The sequence below is a fragment of the Nomascus leucogenys genome, chromosome 9 (assembly GCF_006542625.1).
Source record: "Nomascus leucogenys isolate Asia chromosome 9, Asia_NLE_v1, whole genome shotgun sequence".
In the NCBI taxonomy this organism is placed as follows: Eukaryota; Metazoa; Chordata; class Mammalia; order Primates; family Hylobatidae; genus Nomascus; species Nomascus leucogenys.
In genome coordinates, this window is record NC_044389.1 from 19,446,554 (window position 1) to 19,468,635 (window position 22,082).

General features: G+C 33.5%; 1 protein-coding gene across 2 annotated transcripts in view; it reads left to right on the top strand.

The window, feature by feature from the left end:
* KCNT2 (potassium sodium-activated channel subfamily T member 2) overlaps nt 1–22,082 on the top strand; it is a 394,167-nt gene that overhangs the window by 149,377 nt on the left and 222,708 nt on the right. The window lies entirely within an intron of this gene.

Below are 22,082 nucleotides of genomic sequence, written 5' to 3' on the forward strand. Positions count from 1 at the left end.
GAAAGCCCATACATCATTTGCTATTGATATGTACCGCTACTCTGACATTTTACCAACTGCTGTAAACAGCCAGACTATGAGAATTTATATTGCATGCCATAGTTGTCAAACAAGAATTTTTTCCTTCAAACTACTGATACAGAAGTGCCCTCAGCTTTCCACATTCTTCAAAGCAGAAACACTATTGAGAAAACTGTCCCCACCAATCACTGCTTCTGCCTCTGCCTTCTCTGCGTGATTCTTAGTGTGCAATCAGGCAGAAAGCCAGGGCAGATTTATGGACAGTGCGAGGCAAGACCTGGCACTTCATTATAAAAACATATAAAATATGCTTTATTATAAAGACAGTAATTTCCCTTTCTGGGAGGTCACACTTTGACAATTATAGAGTAGTCCAGTATGAAATGTGACACTCGACATATGGATTCATGCAGAGCCTTAATGAGAGAAAAAATGTGAACATCAAAAAATGAGGTAGAATAACATGTTTGTGTTGCAGGAATCTTAGATATGTGTAATTGTGCTGTGACCTGGGTCTGACCCTACTGAGAAAGAGAAAAAGCTAATTAGGAAGTACTAAAAAAGAAAAAATGCACCATACAGTAGTACAACTGAGCTAGGTATAAATATAGCTATACATGTATGCATGTAAATATAGATATATAAGTATGACAAGTTTTTGTATCAATAGTATGTGGTTAGTAACTCTACGAAATGGTTTTCAAATATGTTTTATTGCATACTTTTATCATTTAAAAACAGTAGACCTATTTTAGCATACTTAATGCTTTTAAATATAAAATAGCCTCTAAGAATGATATAGCCATCTTATCGCTTAGTGTCTTTTTACCTTTCACAAACTGTCTTTATGATTCACCTAGTAATTACCTAACTGCATTAATATGAAACATTAATTGCAATTATTTCCCTTCTAAAGTCACTAAAAATTCTGAATTTCAATGTAATAACATTATTTGGGCAACTTAGGAGTGTTTTCTCATCTAACTTCAGGGAAAGTACTTACAATTTTTTAAAAAATTATGTATGTATGGTATGCATATGCTAATTTTTCAATTGTTGGAAAATTACAAATACTAAAATTAATGATTACTAAATATAATGTGGGAGTCTCTTAAAGCAAATTTAGACAAAGGATAATTGAGATGTTAGTGTGAAAAAAAGGACAAGTTATTTTTACATGATGACATTTAGCAGTACTTTTGTTCTGGAGTCATCTTCATCACAATAAATCTTCATCTGTAGTGGGCATTCTATGCGCTCCTACTTTCTGCCTAGTACTTCTATTTTTTGGGTAGTCTAGGTGGCACCTAGACAAATTTCACCATTTTCTTATGCCAAAGGATGCAGCAGTGCTAGAGAAAGGGTTATTCATTATTTATATGAAATTTCCACTATATAATGTATTCATTATTGAAATTATTTCTATTTCATTGTTTTATTTGGTATAATAGTTGTTTTGTTGTTTTGCGTGTCTTGTGTGTGTGTTTTAAATAACTGAGTAGTGGTTTTGAGATGTTATCTAATATTACAACTGTCACCAGTAGTGGATATGTCTCTTAATGTGCAATAATTACATAACATTACGTTTAACTACATACAATTTTATTGTTTTTAATCACATGTATCGTAATATGTTCTTAAATTACAACAACTCAAATGGATAAACAGGTTTGATTTCTTTGTGTATTCTTCTCTGCCTTGTAAGCAAACTGACGTCATAACTTATGATCACCATCATAAGATCGAATAAGTTTTGTTCAAGTTCAACATCAAAGGTATAATTACCAAGAAACATATAAACAATGTTATATATTAGTTATATGTTAGTCGTAGTATGTCATGCAGGCTGTTTTAACAAAGTGTCACACCATACACAATGTAAAATAGAAATATCCACAAAAATACAGCAACTTAAACAAATAGAAATGTCTAGGCAGTCTGTCTAAGACTGTTTCCCCAGCTTGATACTGCTGGGGAATAATTTTCCTTATATCTTGTTTCTCTCATTTTCAAAACATGGTTTCTATCTATGGTTCAAGATGGCTGCCCTGTTCTTGCAAGTACGTCCTAAGTCCAGCCTGTAGTTAGAAAAATCAGACACAACTTGTACTTTATGCTAGAATTTGGTTATATATCCACACATGGCTGAAAGGGGGCCTGCAAAAACGTTGTCTAGCTGGGTAGTAGTATATCCAGCTGAATATCGTACTATCACACAAAAAAGAAAAAAAAAAACTGGAGACTGGAATAAAAAGAAGTTTCTTGGTACTAAGTGATAAAAGTCCACATGTACATTAGTTGTTTAAAACTTAAGAGTTATCCTAGTTTAGAGCCCTTGAACAACTTTTTTACACATCATTAAATGAGGATATTAATCACTCTATAAGGTTGTTTTGAAGTGAGGATTAAATTAGATATAAAGTGTTAAGCAAATGGCATGGCATATAATGTGAACATCTCAAAAGTTTTAGTTTTTTTTTCCATTTCAAATGCCTTTTTTATAAAAGATGATTAAATTATCATGTGAGTCCACAAAAACTAAATTACTTAAAAATATCTAAACATAGTATCCTTTTAATAAAACTATAAGAGGGAACCACTATGTCTAAAATATATTAACAGGAAATATAAGAAAACATCTTTCACCACTGTATTCAAGTTGTCAGTATTTCCTACCTATTTCTAACACTTGAGTATCTCATTATCTCCACTAAGTTAAAGATAATGGTACCATCGCTCTCTTGGTACATTTAATGCTTTCAATGACACACAGCATTGCGACATGCCCATGGCTCCAGTTTTACTTCATTTAAAGTACTTTTAAAATTTGATCTTAGTGTAACATGAGAGGTAAAAACCAGGGGCATGGTAAATAGGGGAATAATTTTAGGCCACAGAGAGGGAAGTAACTGTTCTGTAAAGATAAAAGTGAACTTTTTTTTGGACTATCGAGAAATATTTCTCATATGAATAGATTCCATCATTTATTTTACCACTTTCTGAATATTGAACCACAAGACATGTCAGAAATTAACATTGCTAAATCAGAACTTTTAGTATGTACATTGTAATTTGAGTCTGAAAGATTTGGATAAATTGGCTATATTGTGAAGGAATCTCACAGTCTTAAAATTACCTGTTTTAGAAAGCTGTTACGTGGTTTTAAAAAAAATCTTCCCTTCACCATTACAAAGAACTATCAATACGCATCTGTCTACAAGAGACACATGTTTAGTGCCAAAAACTGAAATAAAAATTAAGCTGCTGTGCTGACCCACTCTCTATGGGAAATGTGCTCAGAATTGTTTTTTTCTGTCATTGTGATGGAATTGGACTAATCTGTCCACATATTGGCAGTGTACCCCTTGTCATCAATAATACACACTTCCAAGACAGCTGGGAATTGTGATTCATTCTGCATCTCTAAAACAAAGCAGAGTAAACTGGAACATCCGGGAATTAAATGCATGACTTTAGCTTAATTATCAACATATTCTAACCAATAATAAGCACTATCATTTATAATGAATTTGGTGTTTCTAATTTTACACTGATAGATTTATTTTGCAACTACTTTACTTCAAACTTTAATATTTTTAAATTTACATGTGTTTATATATTTTCATATTATTTCATGGGGTTCTAACATAAGGAACTATATTATGTTAATTGATTTCCTGTTTTAGTTCAATGTTATAATTTCCTGTTTTAGTTCAATGTCATAATAATAATTGAATCAATTCACCTTCTCCGTCTTATTTCAAGACAAAATAAACTCATTTGTTGTTTAAAAATATGATCATGTTAAACATGATTAACATGCTTAATTCAAAAGTACTTGGAATGTTCCTATGCATTGATTAAAACCTATTTAAACACTGGATGCTTAAGTTCTTGAACTCTATTTACTGGTTGAAGTCTAAAGGCAAATAGCTACTTGGGAAGTGGACAGTGAGAAGATAAGTACTGTAGTTTGGATGAAGAATTACCACATGGTCTAATGGTGTTAATTGCCACTGTCATGATATTTGATCCCTAGTTTCTTGTTTTTTTTCACGTTAGTTTTTCTTACATTATAAATGAATTACTGAAAGTGCTTTTGTCTGAAGATGTAGCAATTGGCTAACAACTTTCTTCCTTGTTCTTCCTGCTATGGTTTAAACTTTCATAATGGCTATGTATAATTTTTGAAAACAAACAAGACAAAATCACAAAAAGTGAAAAATGTAAAAGGAGGCAATAAAATTTAATACAAAATGCAAAATATAATTATATGTAATATTCAGTATAATCTGCATAATTAATTTAATCCTTATTCAAATGAGTCTCATATTAAGTTCTACTTTCCCACTTTCTCCTACTCATCATTCAAGTCTCAATTTTTAGATTATAGCTTCTCTATGACACTTTCTTGTAGTCTGTCTAAATTATGGGATATGGTCAAGGTTTATGCTTCTTCAGCATTCTAAAAACTATGAAATATATAATGGTTCTTTAATTTTCAGTGTTTCTTCTAGACTTTTATAATTCATGAGAGCAAAGACTCAATTTGCCTTTCTTAACCATTTTATGCCCAGCATCTCTTATGGTAGTTGGAAAATACTAGATGTTTAGCTAATATTTACCACTGATAGAAAATAACATTCTGGAATAACAATACCCTTATCAAGTGGAGATACTTAAAGATATTTATTATAAGTTAAGCATTTCAAACCATATATTTTAAGAACATTATTTTAAAACTCTTATTTTCAGTTAAGTTTTGTGTGAGGTCATAAGATGGACTTTTTACAATTATAAGCCAGAGTATAAGTCTGTGAAAATGGCTTCTGGCAAAAAGATATGACTGAGTAGTAAAACTTTTGCAACTTTTTAATTTAAAAAATACCCTTGGATATAATTTTTATAAATTACACACACATACCTTATAAAAATGATAAACCAAATTTTGGCCAATTTTGTCTCCATATAACCCCCAAATTTATGCCTTGAAAAATTTCCATTTTTTGCTTTTTTTTAAGAATTTGTGGGAGCAGAACAATGTAATAAAATTACTGAAACTGTTAGAAAGCAAATGGGCTTGCTGCCCGATGCACAGAGAAGACAATAACTATGGCACTGGCTTTTGAGAAAAGAAGGCTTTATTGCAAAATTGGCCATCAAAGAGAGTGACAGGTTCAAATCAGTTTCCAGGATTTGGAGCCTGAAGCAAGTTTTACGGGGTTAGAGGGCAAGATAAAGCATTTAGGAATGTTTACTTGACAGAGTTTGATTAGAGGGCTTCAAATGTGGTCATTTACAGTAAGCTATGTTGAGGCAAAGTTTAGCCCTGCATCTTCCAAGTAAGGAATCCCTCACTTCTGAAAGTTTCCAGCATTCAGATTCTAATTTTGTCCCAGTCTTTTGGTTCCAGATGTTGTTAGAGGTCACAGCTTTTTCTAGGGCACGTGCCCTGACTATATGACTTACAGTTTTTGGCTCTGTTATACCTAAAAGATAACTTGATATTTTGTTATTGACAGAACAGGCCCAGTTTGAGCTGGTGCCATGGATACAGAACTAGCAACTGTATGGAGCATACAAACAAATTGGTTAAATACTCAGAGCATTATCATAAGTGTCATCATATTTTTCTCTTCCCATTATTGTTTAGAATGTTTAACTTCTTTTTTCTATTTCTTTCTTTGATTTTTTTTCTTGAAATTTCTATTTTACTTTCATCTGATCTGAATCCTGATCCTCTCCTGAAAATCTGTTGATCTTCCATTATTTTGAAATAAAGAAAATCCATGTTTGTACATTAGGGCACAGGGTACGGCATGGTCAGCTTTTATAAATTATTAAATGTCAAAGTATATTGACCCCAAATTTATGGCTAATGACATGATTTACTAATGTTTTTTGCATAGACACAAAGACCGTGCTCAGGAGAGTGAGACATTTCTTTTGACAATAGAAAAACTGGTTTTATCATTACCTCAAAAAAAAAAAAAAATCCCCTAGAAAATGTAGAATCCCGACATCTCAAATGATCATATGTTCCATGGGACTGTTAGATATTAGGTATACAATCTATGGGAAATGAAAATGATTATTTGGGACAATTTAATTGGTATTCACTCAATAAATACCAAAGTGCAAGTTGTGGGCTGATTTGAATGCTAATGTTTGAATTATAGGCATGGATGAAAGTGTTAGATGCTTTCAGGACAGGATGCCATTGCTAACTAAATTTTTCAAGTAACTGTACACAGCAATGAGATTCATAGGGAGTATATGAGATATTAAGCATTATTTATTCTCACCATGTGACTTTTTTTCTCTGATAACATTTTGTTGTACAAATTTACATTTACCAGGTGGTAAAAAAGTTTGCAATCTCAATATTTCTTTTCATTCAAATTAATGTTTTCCTTATAAAACATGCCAAAGCTTGAAAAATTTGTACTGCCAAATGTATAGTTAACATTTTAAAAGAGGCACATTTTAAGAAGCACAGAATAAATAATTTGCGATTAATGTGCCTTTGTAATTATATATAGGGCCTCTTTAAGTAAGTAGATTAATTATGACTTTTAGGTATTTTAAGAGGGTAACATAAGAGTTTCTATTCAACTTCCTAATCAAATTTTGTTTTAGAATTATGTAACAACAAAATTATTTTGTATGGGTTTGTGTCAAAGGTAACACTTAAGAATGTCTTGTAAAGAAGCAAACTCCACAGTAGATTCTTAACTCAAATGCAACATTCTTCATGAGATTATCTTGAAATACTTTTTAAAATAAATGCATTTTTCTACAAGAATTAATATTGAAGTCTTACAAATCATAATTTATTTAAATTCTTTTATATTTGAAATATATTCTCACCTAATATAATTTTTATTTTATGTTATTTTCTTTTTATAATATTACTTTTTAGTTAAGCAGTCACCCATTCAGGAATGAGAACATTATGCACCTATATATTTATTTTGTATATATTAACAAAATCATATATGACATTGTAGTATGTAGGTTTGACCCAGTTGCAGGTTGGGGCTGAGATGAAATGTAAAATTGTAAGTCTCATTCTGGATGTTTTTAGTCTCATGCGTTATATGCACTGGGAGCTTTGCCTTTAAAAACTCAAATGTTCCTATTCCCAGAGCCTTATCTTCTAATTCTGGTTTTTATCACTGCAAAGAGCTCAAATCTATCATTGTGAATGGTGCATTTTGAGGCCATGACTTACCTGGTGGGGGCTCGCTCACCTGTACTCTCAAGCAGCAATTGAGTGCAATCACTTCTAGGTCAGGGCAGGCTGTTCACTAAGTTAACTGCTGACTCCTTCTTATGGAAGATAGGTAAGAAGCCTTGACTAAAAATAGATAGCTTAACGATCAATAATAAATGGTCTCCATTCTGGTTTAGTTTGTGCTGAACCCTTTCCATTTACCAAGTGCATGCTATCTAGGTCATTCTTAATACGTTTACCTTATTTTCTTTCACCTCTTATTAACTTCCTTAATTATCCTCTTAATGATAGTTGTTGTCACACCAGAGTGACTTCAGGGAGTTGCTTTTTTTTTTTTTTTTTTTTTTTTTAGTAAGCTTTAAGATGTGCTTGCCATTTGGAATAATGGTAAGCATAACAAACTCTGGAGCCACGCAGTCCAGGGCTCATATTCTGCCTTTTTCATTAATTCAGTAAGTATAACTTCATGTCATTTAACTGCTCTAAGTTCAGTTTACTGTCCGTAATATGTAGATAATAATACTGTATAGAATTGTTGTGAAAAGACTGAGTTAATATATAAAAAGTAAGTACTAGAGAACACAATTCATTATGTGAACCAATAAATTATTATTATTATTATTTAATTTTTAGTGTCAGAACAGTGTTTTTTTTGTGGGTAGGAGGGTTATGCTTGCCTGAAAATGGACTCCACTGTTATTTTCTAAATTGTCTACTCCTTTTTTGTTTGTTTTTGTTTTGTTTTTTCTTTTTTTTAAATTTTATTATTATACTTTAAGTTTTAGGGTACATGTGCACAACGTGCAGGTTTGTTACATATGTATACATGTGCCATGTTGGTGTGCTGCACCCATTAACAATTGTCTACTCCTTTTAAATCAGTTTTATCTTCAGACAGCCTTGAGAAAGTACATAATAATGTGTGTTGAATAAATATGGAATACAAAGTTTGGGTGTAAAAAATTATTTTGTTTGGAAAATAGCTCACTTTTTGATTGGGATCTCAGCTGAGAATTAAATTGTTTTGACTGGAAAATACAAAGAATTCCTCTCAGGAAACTTGTATTAAGACCAATTGTTGTACCTTTATGCATTGACATCCACATTCATACATTAATATGTATTCTTTGGTTTAACCATATCATGCCTACTGTCTCGAGGGCCTTTAGGTAACTTTTCTAGAATATATTTCTGATATGCCTGTGTCATTTATTGATGCCTATTAAATGCTTGGTATAGATCAGATTATAATTATGCTTACAGAGATGAACTTTCTTAGTACATGATCTTAAGAATCTTATGATGTTTTGGGAGAATCCTGTATAACACTAGTGGTATGAACAAAGTCAAAATGGACTGCAGATAACGCACAATTTAATTGCATCTATTACTTTATTCCCCTATTAACAAATAACTACAAGACACAATGGGGCGTAAATAAGAACTTAAAACTTAGGAATTGTTAAGGGCACTTTGACACCTAAAAACGAGAAGACAAAATCTGGAAGTAGTCAAGAAAGGTACATTTTGTTAATCAGAGAAAGAAGACATATATAGAAGTAAAATATAATGGTAGCACAAAAGACAGAATGGAGCAAATAAAATTGTATTGTTTTAATTTTTATACTATACATAAAATGTTAAGTTCTGGAAGCAATCATTACGAATGCAATAAAATAAAATAAAACAAAAGGATTTTGTCAGTAAACCAATAATGGAGACAAAATGGATCTTTAAACATACTTAATTCAAAAAGAAAAGGAGTGCCATACTTAAAGTGTAGTAGAAAAAAAAAACATGAAAACTTGGCAAAGTGCAAGAAAGACTCCCAGAGGAAGTCTGCTTAACACATCTTTTTCCTCCTCCACTTCCAATACCAGCTTCTACCTGTTCATGCCTCCTGAGGCAGGCAAGAAAAGTGCCAAGAAGGAAGCGGTTGGGATATTTTTTGCCGTTGGGGAAACTGGAAAGCCTGAGACTAGAATAAAGGCAGTAGAGTGAGGACTGAATGAATCGGAACCAGATAATTGTTTAAACTTGGAGATCCAGTGTAGGTGGACATCTGCTGGAGTGAATTTTACCAATCTGCCTGGCCTCCAAAGAGTTAAGGATGAACTAAAGAGCTTGGCTAAGGCCTCTCCATCTACTGAAAGTGGGAAATTTGCGAACAGGGTCAGAAAGGTTTCTTGCTGATGCCTCAGCCAGGGTTTCACAGCCAGTGTACTGCTGGCCCCCAGGAGCAGAGACATCTCTGCTTTCCTGAGAATTGCCACCACTTGCTCAACAAGCAGATAAAAGAAAATAATCATCTAAGAGGGCCAATAATCAAAGAAGGGAAAAACAAATAATAATCTAGATAGGTCTCTAATTAAATAGACTTGCTCATGGAAATAGAACACATTAGGGAATGGACTTGGAGGATATATCTGGACTAACTAATCAATACCGTAGATGTTCATAAGAGAAAAAAACAAAAGATAGAAGAAAGATAATAAACGAATAGTAGGAAAAGAAGGTATGCTGTTTTGAGGAAAGATGTGAGTCTAGAGATTAAAATATTAGAAAAAAACAACCATCTCAGCAAATAGTGCTAAAATTATTTCACTCTAAAGACAAAGAGAAACTTGTTCAAGCTTCCAGTAGGAAAACAAAAGATTAATGACCAATTGACTTGTAAATTATGTACTGCCTATTTACAAAAGGTAGGCAGCTTGGCCTTCAAAGATGTCCATGTTCTAATATGTGTAACTTGTGAATATGTTACATTAGAAGGTAAAAGGGACTTCAAAGATGTAATTAGGGTTACAGACATTAAACTAAGGGGATTATCCTGGGTTATCCAGGTGATCTTGTCTGAAATCATATGATCTCTTACAAGAAGAAAACTGTGGGGCTGGCATCAAATAAATGTACTATAAGGAGAGATGAGACAGAAGGGAAAGAGAGATGAAGTATGGGAAAGACCCAACCAGCCATTTCCAGCTTTGAAACTGAAGAAGACCACATGCCAGGGAATGCAAGAGTCCGCTAGAAGGTGAAATTGACTCCTGGTCAAGAACCGGGGAGGAAACAATACTTCAGTCCAACAATCACATAGAACTGAACTGCACACAACATGAGTGGACTTGGAAGAAGTTTCTCCCCTAGAGCTTCTAGTAGTGAGCCTGGGCTGGTCAACACCTTGATTTCTGCCTTGGGAAACTCATAGAGAAGAAACCGGCTGAGACTACCTAGACTTCTGGACTCTAGAATTGTGAGAAAATAAATTTGTGTTATTTTAAATGCTATTTGTGGTAAATTTTTTAAATGCTCTTTGTGGTAATTTTTTTTCTGCAGCAATCAAAAACTAGTACAGTTTTCATGAAAAATGATTCAACTCAGCACTTCCATTACTGGGTATATACTCAAGAGAAAATAAATCATTCTACAAAATGGGCACAGATGGGTGCCCATCTGTGGTAGATTGGATAAAGAAAATATGGTACAGATACACCATGAAATACTACACAGTCATGTCTTTTGCAGCAACACAGATGCAGCTGAAGGCCATCAACCTAAGTGAATTAATGCTGGAACAGAAAACCAAATACTGCATGTTCTCACTTATAAGTGAGAGGTAAACACTGGATACATAAAGATGGCATCAATAAGCACTGGGGACTACTAGAGGAGGAAGAGGGGAAGGAGGGCAAGGACTGAAAAACTACCTGTTAGGTACTATGCTCACTATCTGGATGATGGGATCATTTGTACCCCAAACCTTAGCATCATGCACTATATCTGTGTAACAAATCTGCACATGTACCCTCAGTACCTAAAATAATAGTTTAAATTATAAAAAAAATAAAATTAATGCATTTGCAACAACCGTTGTTTCTGCTATACTGGAAATTCCAAGATGGTTGAAAAATATGTATAGACATCAGAGAGAAAAGCCTGAAATCAAGAATCCCATACCCACTTCTCTAGGTGTAAGAAAATTATTTCAGGAAATATAAGGATTAAAAGAGTACACATTCCATCTGAGAAAAATACACAGGGAAGAATAATTAAAAAATGGAAAGATGACAAAATATGAAATTGGCTGTTAATTATGCAATGCATTTATTTAATCAACATTTATTGAGAAACTAATCTATTTCAGAACTTCTAGAGGGCTAAAGATAGAGAAATGAGCAAGTAGACAAAGATAATGCTTTCAGATAGCTTATATTACATTCGGGGGTGGGCGCAGATGGGAGACGAATAATTAATGTTTATCTTTTCTATGTTGAGTACTGATAAAAACTACAGGGAAAGATAGGGAGGTAAATTTCAGATAGTTTGGTGAAAGAAGGCTCTAAGGAGTAACATTTGTGGTGACACGTGAATTATCCCCCCATTGGATGTGGCATGATCTAAGATATGACTATAGAGGTTGAATGACCAAGAAGTGGAGGAAGGAAAGATTAATGTGAAAACATTACAACAATAATCTGAGAAGTCAGACTGTTTCAGTCAGTATCCAGTCAAGAAAACAAAAATTACTGTCTATTGGAAGGGGGAATTGGTGGCAACATTATGGAAGTACTCAAGGAACAAAAATAAGAATGTGAGATTGTTCCACTTCTGAACTGGAGGAATTACAGTGAAATGATGAAGTTGTAAGTATCATGGCGCTACCTTACAAGAATTTAGAAGCCACACAATCACTGACTTTGGAGATTCAAGGAGTCAAAAAGCATCCCTCAATGTTGCTGCGACCACCTGAGCCAAAGTCCTCAAGTGCCATAGTGTTGAGGCTATGGAAAATCCACTACTGTGATTGGAGTCAGATCCTAAGAATATCGTTCTAGTGCAGTCTCTGGCGTGCCTTCTGCTGACACACTCCACAAAAGCCAGGCTTCCACACACACCAGCTATTGGTGCTGTTACTTAAAAGGCCAAAAGAAGATAAAACAACAAAAACAGTAACACAAACTGAAAAAAGAAAAATAAACCAAAAACAAAACAAAACAAAAATAACAGGCAAAAACAGCTTCTCATTTACGGTGATCATTAGTTTTATGTCAGCCTCACTGGGCAACAGGGTTCCCAGATAGTTGATGAAACATTCTGAGTGTTTCTGTTAGGGTGGGTTTGATGAGACAAACATTTTAATTAGTAGAGTAAGGCATACTGCCCTCCATAATGTGGGTGGACCTCATCAGTTGAAGGTATAAATGCAATTTTAAAAACCCACCCTCCCCAGACCCTCCACTAACGGACTTCAGACTTCAACACTGGCTTTCCCTGGGTCTCTCACACCATCAGCCTTCATCGTTTAGTGAGTCAATTACTTATAATACTTCTCTTTATATAACATATTGGCTCTATTTCTATGGAGAATCCAGACTAACACTCTTCCTTCTGTATTCCAGGCTGCCAGTAGTGCCTCTATGCTGAAAGAATCTAACCTGAAGTCAAATAACAAGAGAGACAGGAAATTTCAGTTTGCAGACATAGTTTCCAAAACATAGCTGAGCCGTAAAAAGCTGATATGGAGCTGAGTGCATATACAAGATTGCCTGTACACAGGTTGTTGAGGGAATCATCTACATGAATGGAGACTGAGACCATATAGGAGAGTTAGTGAAATAGGGAGCTCAGTGAGCTATAGAATAGGGATAATGATCTGGGTTATAATCTGTAATTTTAGACTTTGATGGTGACTAAAGAGAATGAGAGGTATGTGGCAATAATCATCAATATATTTCATATAAAGGTGGGTTATTAGTTCTCAGAGTTTCTTTGGATTCATTTCATAGGCAGTTTATAGCAATGAAGTGGTAATGTGATAGTGGCTGGGATTAGTGATATTACTGGAAACATGAAGAGCTTTATGTGCCTTTTAAAAACCTTGCAGATAGAAAGCATGACTAAAGGATGTACAAGCGTCTTTATAGAAAACAAGGGAAGTTATAGAGGGATCTCTTAAGTCTGTGTGAATTTAAACTTAAGAGGATATTATTTTATTGGATAATACAAATACTGTGTGGGAATACTTGTCTATTACCCAATTCTAATAATTGTCTTGAAAAAAAGAACTAAATTATCTGAGCAAACCTAGGAGAGGGGAGAAGGAAAGCTAGGAAAAGTGTAATAGCATTCCAAAATTTTATTTGGGAATATTTATAATGTATGGCACAGAAAGGACCATATCTCCTTGGTCAGTCTCCCCAAAAGAGGGGAAAATGAGTAACAACAAAGTAAAAGAAAAAACAGTAAACACAAATGATATTTAAATAACAAATACAGATTAGTTCCTTAATTCCCCTAAACATGAAGGAACTAAATTTTTCTATTGAAGAAAAGAGAGTGTCTTATTGAGTAAAAAATTCATGCTCCTTATAAGAAGTATATTAATGTTACTTTTAAGAAGTATATTTTAGTATATTTAAGGTGGTAAGGAAACTTTGCAAAGGGATAACAAAAAAGTGCAAATGAAAAGAAAGAGGACTGGCCTGGCACGGTGGCTCATGCCTGTAATCCTAGCTAGCACTTTGGGAGGTCAAGGCAAGCGGAGCTCAGGAATTTGAGACCAGCCTGGGCAACATGGTAAAACTCCATCCTACTAAAAAACAAAACAAAACAAAACAAAAAAATTTGTTGGGTGTGGTAGCACACGTCTGTAGTTCCAGCTACTCTGGAGGCTGGGGCATAAGAATTGCCTGAACCTGGGATTCAGAGGTTGCAGTGAGCCGAGATTGTGTCTGTACTCCAGCCTGGGCAACAGAGTGAGATGGAGTCTCAAAAAAAAAAAAAAAAGAAAGAAAGAGGGATTAAGAGGGATAGAGCACTAACAATACGAATGTTTATTAATTCAGTAAGCATAATTTTGAATTTCTTTTAGGTTGCTAGAGCTGGAGCAGTAATTAAAATGATCAAAATCTTTTTTAACTTAGGGATAATGACAATAATCATTAGCTGACATTATATTGTGTCAGCTAATAAAAAATGAGAAAATAAATCTATGGCAAGGATGGAGGCAGATGGGCTCCTTTTTTAGGTAGGGTGTTCAGGGAACTGCTCTCTACAGAAGTGGAATTTGAATAGGGAAATAAATGAAGTATTCAAATAAACCATGCATATGTCTAGTTAAAGTATGCTAGGCAGAGGAGGAGTTAGTGCAGAGCTCTGGGACAGACGCTTTATTTACTTATTTGAAGAACATACTCAGATAGACGTTTTAATAAAAATGCTGTGGATACTATGTGGAGAACAGGCTGTGGGGAGACAAGAGCGTAGCAGAAATACTGGCTGGGAGGTTACTGTGGGACTCAAGGAAAGAGGTTATGAAATCTTGACCTAGAATGGTAGCAAGGAAGTAGGCAGTGATTGGATTTGCAATCTGCTTTAAAGACAGAAGTGACACACTTTTGATTACAAACTGGATATAAGGTGTGAGGACAAAAAAAAAGAATAACTTTGAGGTTTGTATTCTGGAAAACTGTCAATGATGGTGCCACATACATACAAGGATGAGAAAATCTGGAAAGGAATCTGAAAAGGAAAGGAAATAAGGAGTTCATTATATTCTACATAACTTTTAGAAATCCAAGGGGAGATGTTAAATAGCCATTTAGCTATAGGATCCTGGAGTTCAGTAGAGGGATTAGGATTAGTGTGTAAATTTGGTAATCATCAACATATAAATGATCACTAAAATCACAGGATTAGAAGAGAGTACCTAGGCAATGACAAAGTGGAATCTCTGATTAAAAGTAAAATAAAACAAAAACCTTAACCGGGCAGTGGGAGGCATTATGTAGGGATGAATGACACAATGTATTAGTAGATAGGGTCTTCACCTATGGTATCCAAAACACTTGGCCATTAAATATACAAAGCAAAAATGAGTGAAAATGCAATGAGAATTTGATAAAAATCTAATTGTAGCAGATGATTTTTATAAAGAACCATATTACTAAAATGGATTTGAGAATATTTTTTATTTTCCACTTCTTCAAACACAGCCCTTTCTATACCATCCTACCCAGATGGTTGTCTATTTTAAACCATAGTCAACGTCAGAGCTTTTATAGTACATTTTTATTATTATAAAAGCATTTTCCTACCCTCAAGCAACCAAACTTATGCGGAATTCATACATCTTTCTTTTTAAAACATCATAAACTCGATTTTTCTTTTAAAATTCTTCATTTTTTATTCTTTTTTCTTTATTAGTGCCTTTTCTATTACCTAACTCCTGAAATTGTGTAGACATTTTTACATTTCAGCTGAGTATAGAGTCCTTATAATGATTGTGATGCATTGCTTTTCTTCTCATGATTTCATATTAGTACATTGTCTAAATTATTTCATCATATATGATGAAATAGCCTTTTTCTTGTCCATGATCTTTCCCAGGATATTTTAAAGTATTTTGATTCAGAATGTGTCAAGATACTTATTTTAGCAATGTCTTCTTTTTCTACATGCATTGCTTAAACTGATAATATCTCCTACCCAGGTTAATATACCAGGGTTACATTATCTTCCACTAACATCTTGCTTTGCAAATATTATATAGAATATTTCTGATTTTCCCTAATAATACAGGTTCATTGGGAAACTTAATACTCTTTTTATTGAGCCTGTCTGTTAGCCCATTGAATTACATTTATTATAGGTCTTTGTTAGGTCTTTATGTATAAGTTTTGGGTATTTATTTTTAGGTTCCTGGTTTGCTAGCAAATTGATTTTAGGATGTTCTAAATATCTCATTAGAATTTCATATGAGCTTGTTCCCTCTAGTGTGCCTACTGTGAAGGTGGAAAACCACTTTCAATTCTCTGCTTTATAATTATCTTTAATATTGACAATTGAGAGTACTCGGTCTTCTTTTCTACAAGCCAAATATTCCCCAAATGCTTTAACTGTTCTCCCCAGGATTTTTTTGTTTGTTTGTTTGCCTTTCTCTAAATTTTTCCTGTTTTATGATTATAAATTCAAATAGGGCCCAGTGCTGAATAACCGCAAAGATCCAGCTCATTTATATAAAAGCATTTTGTAATTTATAAAGTGCTATTCAAACATGAAGTAGTATTTTTATTGCCTCAATTTAGGGGAAATATTTTTAGTTTAAAAGAAGATTGTTCTTAGGTTTTATTTTTCATAGAGGCATATTTATATACAGCTATCTAGAGTGTCATTAGGTAGAAAACAAAAAAAAAAGTCATTAGATTTGAAGATATCTTGGTGTACCTCTTTCTTGCTGTGTGACTTTAGTTGAATAACAGGCTTCCTGAGCCTCAATCTACTCATTTGTCAGACAGAGAGAGAAGAATATTATATAAACTTCAACAATAGGATTTGAGGCAGCTTTTAAAATAGACATGAAATTGGATTATTATAACAGAAACAGAAAAAACTACAAGTCAACAGAGTAGGGATTAAGTATAAACATTGTATAAATATTATAAAAAGCTTCCAGGCCACACAGTGGAGGGCAGGTATGCAATTTTACTTAGCTCTCATTAGAGAGAGTAAATACATAGTTAGAGAGAGAAAAAGCACATGTTTCTCAATGAAATTAATATTTTCCCTCTTGCAGAAGTCAGGAATTTCATTATGTAGGCAAAATAATACAGAAATGTTATATATAATAATACAATTTTTAATAAAAAGTTTTATAATGTGCAAATAGCGTTGGCTCCCTGCCTATTGCCTTAGAGTTTTGCTTGCATTTTCTCTTTTAATTCCTGTAATAGCTCTATGACACTGAGATACTTATTATCTCTTGTCTATAGAGGAGACAAATAAGGTCAGAGGGAGTTAAGTGAGTTTTTAAGTAAGTTGGATATGAGAAATGAGCCTGGGTTTCTCTGACCATGCTCTGCCTTCTTTTTCGTGCATTGAAGCCTTATCAGTAGTTTGAAAGCAATTCTTTTTTCAAGGGATGACATGTTGCGGTAAAAATTATGGTGTTTTTCCAAGATTCAACTTTATCCTAGGAGATCCATTAGAAAACGTAGAGCAGTGGAAGAATAATTTACACTTTCATTAACTTTTCCTAAAGTCATTCTCTTTCCAGACCTTTGGTAAGAGTTAGAGAGAAAGTTTTCAAGGCTCTTCCTGCTCTCAGTGTCCTGACTTCTCCATCTGTCTAGATGCTCATAGAGGTAGACGGATTTCAAGATCATCTAGAAGCTGATAACTGCAGCAGTCCAAAACAACGTTGTTGATTCTTCTGTCTTTCCAGACAACCTTTTTCATCTAACTTCTCTGTCAGTTACTCCATTATTCACCCTATCCCTTAAAAGAAGTGAAAAAACTTGGCATATTTGGACTCCTCCCCTTTCTTCACACTGAGTATTCAATCAATTGACAAGCCCTATTGGCTCTACCTCCCAAATCTTTCCATCCATCTCTGCACTGTCACTAGTCCTTTTATGCTCCATTATCTTGCCTGGATGATCTGGTCTGTCTGCATCATATTGCTCCCTTATAATGCTTACTTCTTTGACCCCAACTTATATTGTACTTTCTCTCTTTCAATAGGCTTCCTCACCACAGCTTTCTTTTTGTTCCTTGATGATATTATGATGATTCCTGATGTGTGGGTTTTGAACTAAGTGTTTCCGATTCCTTGTGTGTTCTTTACTTAGCTTTTGGCCTCCTTTAGGTCTTGGCTTATATGTCAAATACTTAAAAAAGTCTTTCTTGACAACTTAGTTCAGGGTCTTAAAAATATTGCTACACCATCTACCACCAACTGCTCTGTAATAAGTGTTTTCTGTTATCTTCAGTCATTTGCTTGTATCACAATTTTTACTTTTGCTAATATAAAATATGTTCTGGAAATGAAACTGAGTTTTTATCATACATGTGAGGCAAAATAGTTCATTGAAGATGGAAAGAAAGAGAAAGAAAAAATGAAACAGTGAAACAGTGATTTTACTTTAAGTTCAATTTCATCCAAAGTGATTAACTATGAAGGCCAATTAATGAACTATATTATTCTTTTCATATTAGCCATGTTTTGAACCTTGTGACAAATATTTAAAACAGGGATCAAAACTTTAGAGATCCACATTTCTAATGGGTAAAGACAGGTGGTAGTAAAAAGAGTGATATTAAGTGAGTTCTTTTACATTACATAAGTGGAAGAAAGACACTGTAGACAAATTTTTCACTTAGGAAAGGCAACATAGCTTGGTTAAATTAAATCTTATTTGGAACATTTGTCTTAGTTAATTAGTAGCTTAATAACTATTAGTGGTTTAGTTCACTAGGTTTTAAATGTGGTTTCCTTTTGATACTGAGAAGGAATTAGAATACAGCCCCTGAATAAACAAAGTACTTGTAGGTAACCGGCTCTCTTCCTATTTGATTTATCTCAAAAATGAAGATATGTCTAATTTCAAAGATTTCACAGAGAAGGCTTATTTAACTTCCATAAAGTTGGGAGTAATTGATGAAAAGCTTTATTGTATTTCTAGGGCTACCTCTTATGAGTAGAGTGAACCTTGGTCAAGATTTTTACCCTTACTGCCCTAAGATGCTGCTTCTTTAGAGAAACGAGTGGAACTAGATCAAACAGTTGTTCCCAACCAGTAAGCTGTGGTTCCATAGCTTGCTCCATACCTTTCATCAGTGTCATCATGGCTTTGTTATTCTATGACATTGATAATTGCTAAGAATGAGGATAAAGACAATTAGAATAATGACCATTAAATGGTATTTTTAGTTGAATGAGTCTCATGGAGTGAAAAAGTATAGAGAATAGTACATTTATTGTACATGTTGGATTTAAAGAAATTTATCTTTTGCTTAATTTTTTTGTCATGTATCTTGGAAAAGAATACAGAATAAAAGCTTTTATTGAATGGTAGCATCTTAATTGCAATATTATTGCCTACCTTAATCTCCTCGAGTTTAAAGAATCTGATATGCTAAGTTTCTTACAAATTTTCTAAAAATTAAAGTCATAGGAGCAATGTCCATTAGGTTAATGCTAACACAGACTATGTTTTCCAGTAACTTTCTTTAGTTTAGAATGTGTCATTGACCTTCTGACACTGCTCTTTGAACAAATATCATTGATCAGGAAAACAGTTGTAATTTGCAGTAATTTTTTTTTTTTTGGTCTAAGAGGACATTCTGTATAGATACTGATGTATTTGATGTATTTGATACTAGCTTATAAGCAATTAAATATACCATTGATAGAAAGGTTAGCTGAATGCTCAAATGGACTGCTCAGCTTCCTTTCAACAGTGTTGTTACTCACATATGGTTATGTTTGTATATTACAGAATTATCTGTGAATATTATACTCCATGAAATGGATATAAGTTCATTAACCATCTCTTAGAAGGGAGAAATTTTTCAGTTGATTTTAAGCAGAGATTATTATGAAACTGAAAGGGCTGTCATTATGACAAAGTTTCTCTGTTGATGAACATGATATTTTAATATTACACGTTAAGAATTGAATTCAAATAAGTAGTTACATAAAAATAAAAGTCAGTTTTACTGTGAGAGTAATTCTCATTGCTTACAATGTGAAGAGACATGTTAAGCTGTACTTTCTCTTTTATTTTTAATGGTTAAATTTGGACGATTTCTGATAGAATAAAACAAAGCTTATTTTGTGCCTTATTTAATTTCCAGAAAATGTTGACTAGAGACCACTTGGTGTTGTTATCTGGCAGAAGCTAGCAAGATATTCTTGTGGAAATGCAATAAATGTGTACACATCAGTTTAAATTAGCTGATATTTATATTGTCCTATTTCATATTTCACATGTGCAAGGACATTTAAATTGAGTGTTCATCTTACTAACTTCTTGATAGTAAAGAAGATGGGATGTATACTTATATTATTTTATTTTTATCAACTCTGTGAACATATCTTTAAACGTATAATGGAAATTAATAGTGTGTAAGCTAATATTTCTATGTTATTTCTTGGATATATACGTTACTTTTAAGGACTGAATGAGATAAGTAAAATAAATTTAAGCAAAAAGAAAAGTAGGTTGTAGGGAATAAAGGGCTCACAACATAGAAAACCCTTTTAGACTGAATTTAGTAGCATTTCTGTATCTATTATTTGCTCTGGTCAGAGCTATAAATTCACTTGGGTGATTTTCATGGGCAGTCTTAAAGTGATTTTCAGCCTGAGACTAATAGTTTAGTGTAAACATATTTGCTGTTTGGGGCAGTAGGAACCGCTCACAATATCAGTAGATACTGATTTATTGATGACCTCAAATACTACCCAAATGATTTCATTCTCTTGCTTAAAATTCTTCATTTGTGCTTTTAGAGTCTTCAGGGTAATGCAAATATCTTAGTGTTGTAATATGAAATAATTTATAATTTGTCCCTGCTTTCTTCACTGGCCTCGTCTACTCATATTTGCCCTACTCGAAATGCTTTTGTTTATGGTCATATTACACCAGAGTAATGCATTTTACAGTTTAATTTTTAATGAAAAATTTTATTATATCTTCTTTATAACCAGTAGAATTTGTTTTTAACTGGTCATGATGTTGAAACTTTTCCTATCAAGAATACCCTTTTTTTAAAGTAAACTAATGAGAGGAAGATGAAATATAAATTCAAAGGAAAGCATAACAGGCATTATGCTTGTTTGTTTTTGAAAGTTAAGCCTTAAAAAAAGGAAAAAGGGAAACATAATTCTCAGAACGATTGACCTTTTGTATTATTGTATTACTGGGAAGGGAGTAAAGGTATATTTAGAAAGGGATTTCTGATATCACAGTGGGCTTCAGAAAACCAGTGTAAGTTCTTTCTAATAGTAAAGTCAGAAAAGTTTATATGAAGAAATGTTTACACGTGCATGGAGGCTATGAACATGCATGTGGACGTGTGATACATACCTATAGACCCACACATACACTCCATAGGTACACACACACACACACACACACATACACACATACTCTCTTTCTCTCGTGCTTTTTGCAAGCTCATTTCTTCTGTAAGCCATCATTAAATGATGTAGTACCTCAGGGATCATTTCTAGGCCCTTTTTAAATTTTATTATTTCTTCCTATATTTTTCTTTTAGGAATATATCTTACATTTTAGTTATATTATCTGTAATTCTATAAATATAGCAGTATGGATAGTGTGTTATGATATGTGTCCATACAAATTAATGTCTAGGGATGGCTAATGAGCTTGTGAAGGACTCTAATCAGGAACCGGTACCAACTATTGCCAGTTTCAAGTGTCAACAGTTCTGTGTCCAAATCCTTTCAAATTAACATAAGATGAATTAGAAATATTTTTCAAGACATGAGGTTGGCAAGAAAATATTGTTTGTCTGCCTCTGCCCTTGTGTAATTGGATTATAAGAACACGGAGAGCACAGTAGCTTAACCCTTTAGGGAACCTTTTCAAACCTGTTTCCATTTAACAGCAACTTCGGTCACCTGATTCCACAAGCTGATTATTGAACCTGCCTTTAGTGCATTTTCATACTTTTGTGGTAGGAACCGGTTTTTTTTTTTCCCATGTGTTTGTTCCCATGTATTTTTCGATATGTAATCCTCTTTGATTTTACAAAATAGGGATTAATAACTATTTTATGTGAGGGAGTTTCATCTAAGATTTGCTCTCAATCTATAATGTTTAGCTGCAAGGCTGTGGAGGGCAAGGAGAATCAAGCTGAAGCCTCAACTTTCCCTCTTTACATTCGTGGTTACAAATATGCCCCCAAAATAACTTGAAAATAATGACCAAATAAATAGTCTTAGGTCAGTTTCTATGGCTTTCATTACAACTTTTAAATGCAACTGTTTTTGTTACATTTCCTCTTAGACTCCTCA